Genomic DNA, 4,094 nt, shown 5'->3' on the forward strand with positions numbered 1-4,094 from the left:
CCATGTATATGTCATGTGGTGAGGCGTGAATTCGGCACCTCATAGATTCTGAGTCTTCTCCTACATCGTCGTCCATACCGTCGATGCCTTCGGAGTCGAAGTCCAGCACGTCGGTTAAATCATCAACCGTGGCTATGAAGTGGGTGGTGGGTGGGCAACGAATGTCTTCGTTGCCTGCTTCCCACTCGAGCCGGATATAATTCGGCCCGAGATTCTCTGTCAAAGAGAGGGTATTGAATGAGTTTAGTATGTCGTCGAAGGGTGAGTGTTGGAAGATGTCCGCTGCGGTGAACTCCATCACCGGAGCCCAACCGGGATCGGCGGGCCCGGGGACGCACGGGCTGGAGCCTACAACCAGACACAAGTCCAGGGGCCCGGGGTCACCGGTTTCCTCAAAAGTGAAGCATGTGTTCGGCTCCATCGCCGATGAGGGTACGGCCTGTGGGGCGGGGTCCAGCCCTCCGTCTTTAGGCAACGCAACCTGTCCCGGATTTCGGTCCGGGGCTTCTGCCGGGATGATATCGCAAGCAACGTCTGATAGCAGGTCTAAGCCGTGCTCATCGTGACTGTTCAGCACTTCTGGCGCTGGCCCGAATCCGCCGAAGATCAAGTCTCCTCGGGTATCGGTCGTGTGGTTCAGGTTTCCGAACCCTATTTGAGGGCCAGGAGCATAGCTATCGATCTGCTCCAAGTGGCCAAGCGAATTGGCCCGCAGCGCGAAGCCACCGAACACGAAGATCTGTCTAGGGAGGAAAGTCTCACCATGGGCAGCATCGTTAATGACGATCCAAGGAGCCATCGAGCCTAACGGTGACGTCACAGAGGAACTCTCAATGAAAGCACCAATGTCGGTGTCAAAACCGTGGATCTCGGGTAGGGGGTCCCGATCTGTGCGTCAAGGCTGATGGTAACAATAAGTAAGGGACACATATGTTTTACCCAGGTTCGGGCCCTCTCGATGGAGGTAAAACCCTACTTCCTGCTTGATTAATATTGATGATATGGGTAGTACAAGAGTAGATCTACCACGAGATCGTAGAGGCTAAACCCTAGGAGCTAGCCTATGATGGTATGAATGTAATTGTGATCGGCCTCCTAAGGACCAACCTCTCCGGTTTATATAGACATTGGAGAGGGCTAGGGTTTACGTGGAGTCGGTTACAAGGAAGGAAATATAATATCTGGATCGCCAAGATTGCCTTCCATGCCAAGGAAAGTCCCATCCGGACACGGGCCGAAGTCTTGATTCTTGTATCTTCACGCTTCAATAGTCCGGACGTTGTACACAGTCCGACTGTCCAGATACCCCCTATTCCAGGACTCCCTCAGGCACTATGTCAATAGGTTAGTCCCAAAAAATGATATAAAGTTGCTACAAAATGATTGTAAATAATCCAAGAATGATAATATAACAGCATGGAACAATAAAAAATTATAGACACGTTGGAGACGTATCAATGTATTGCAGGGTTCTCTAGTTACTCAATCAAAACTTTAAATGTAAGCTCCTTACTTTCCATCTCACTATAATTTCAACAATTATCTGTCAGTTATGATGATAATGTGGAAACCGTAGTTAGTCTTAATTAACAAATAGGACTTGGTTTTCAATCAAAAAGTTGTTGCCAAATAAATATTTCTTACTTCTAAGTCTAAAACCAGTTATTTCATTGCAAGCTACCATAAGTGCTAATATTCCAATATGCCACATTTGTGCTAAGTGTTTTTTTATTAATGTTCTGTGCTAAGTATTGTCCACTATATATTCAATAAAAATAAAGAGTTATGCATGTATTACGTGGTAGTGGTTTACTCTGCTTCTTTAGGTTGCAAAAGGCAACACTTCTTTGTGCTACTTGCAATTTTTTATTTTGTGTCACGGTGATTGGCACTCAATTCATAACTAAATTATCTCTATTTAATATGCTTATTATAGGTCATAATTTCATTTCAGACGCCATTCATTCTTTGTGCTTCAATTTTGGTTTGTTGCTCACGTAGTTTGAATATAAATCCATTGTCTGTTTTTAAAGCTTCTTATCACCATTGTTTCACATGTCTATTAGCACGGTGGAAGGTGATATGGTATGAATAAATTGCTTTCCCGGATAGCATGTCTTAGTAGATTACTATGGCCCCATTTGGTTTAGCTTTTTTGGACGGATTCCGCTGCCTGGCAGCCAAAGAGCGAATTGACTAGCCCCGATTCTCGCAAAGTGTTGGGGATATTACTACTAGGTGTGAACCGGCCTACCTGGGCCAAGTTAGCTTCATTGGTAGTATAAAGGTGATTAAGCAGATGAAGGCCCAAGGCCTGTAGTCGGTTTAGAACCTGTAGCCATAAACTGGCTTGATATGTAAACTTGCAATGTAAGTTAGGAATAGAGAGAGACCAACCGAGATACGAGTATGAACCGCTGTGGGACTCTGTGGACCGACGGGCGTCACCCGTGTATATAAGGGGACGACCCGGCGGCGGTTCAAGGAGAAACAACAACAACTCGAGCCTAGGCGAAGCTTGTTTGCTCCCTAGCCATCGAAACCACATCAATTCCATCACAACTAGACGTAGGCTTTTACCTTCATCGAAGGGGCTGAACTAGTATAAACCTTTGTGTCTTTGTGTCCGCTTTAACCCCTTTAAGTTAACCCGTAGCGATGGCTCCACGACTAAGTCCTTTCACAAGGACATCTGCCGTGACAAATCCACGATAGTTGGCGCCCACTGTGGGGCTATCGCACGACGGTTTGATGATCTTGGAGGGCAAGCTCAAAGGACTCGAAGGCTATGCTGTGGGCCGGATGACCAAGAGTCGTCGCGGCAAGCTCTACATCGACGATGCAGGATGGGGTCCCGAAGACGGCTCGATCGAGTACGGGTACCGGGTACCCTTTGGTGGCATACACGTTTTTATCGGCAAGATTGGTGAGCCTGGTCCTGAGCCGGACATTCGCACCGACCTCGTCGAGACGGCTCAGCGTGCGAGATCTACCCAGGTTAAACCGGCCGTGAAGCGTGCCTTCGTGGGAGTCATCCACGGAGGAGAGCATGGGAACGAGTCAGAATACGGTAGCGAGACCGTCATCTATTCCGGCGACGAGTCCTCAACCGGAGAGACCGAATCATTGTACCAGTTGCAAGACGACCAGATTAGGGGCTGTTCCGATGGCAACAGTATTCCGGACCCCCCTGAGCAGATCAACCGGGTTGGAATATTCATGGCCGGTACGCAGGAGGAGAATCACTCCTCGACCGCAGCAGCAATGTTCTCCGGATCAGCAGCGGCAGCGGCAGCAGGGGCAGGAGGCCTTGTGCGCCCACCGGTTCAAGTTCTGTCTGACCTGTTTGATGCACTAGCTGTACTTATGGCAGAGGCCAATCCGGCGGATCAGGAGGCCCATGATGCAGAGGTTGCGAAGGTGAGAGAGCAGATCGCACAAGCCAAAGCCGACCTGGCAGCAGAGAAAGACAGGATGGCCGCAGAGCGGGCCGATGCCCAGGCCTATAAGCTCATGCTCGACCAGAACGCATCACAAGAAGTCTTAAAGCGGAAGCACAGATCACGACTGCCATTAGGGTTCGACCCTCGAAATCTCTTTCACACTCCGGGAGCTGGAACCAGTAATCCACCGGGGCACCTGGCGGTAAACCGGGTCGAGGCACCAGGGCCAGGAGCGACGGTCCAACCCCGCCTGATGGAACCTCCTCGGCAGAACATTGTGATTCCTCCACCGGTCCAGACACCTCCGGGTCATTATTCTAATCCTATGGACAATCTTGTCGCAGCTGCTGCATGATTAGAAGCTATCCCGGTCGAAGGAGACTCTCCGCAAGCAATAGAGACACGCTGGGTTAAGGAACTTCTCCGGACCGCTTTGATTCAACAGGAGGCATATTCATACAGCCGCGATGGGATTCATTCCACACCTCGTCCAAGCCGGAGCTATAGTAGGTGCCTGGATGAACTGGCCATATCAAGCAATGCGCGGGGCCGTGAAGCAGCCCGTGGCAATAACCCGGCCGGTGGTGTTCACGATGCTCAGGATGTAGTGGACCGGGCCCGGGCACGAAGGGAGGCCGAGTTAGCAGCACA

This window comes from Triticum dicoccoides, chromosome 6B (genome assembly GCF_002162155.2).
Source record: "Triticum dicoccoides isolate Atlit2015 ecotype Zavitan chromosome 6B, WEW_v2.0, whole genome shotgun sequence".
NCBI lineage: Eukaryota > Viridiplantae > Streptophyta > Magnoliopsida > Poales > Poaceae > Triticum > Triticum dicoccoides.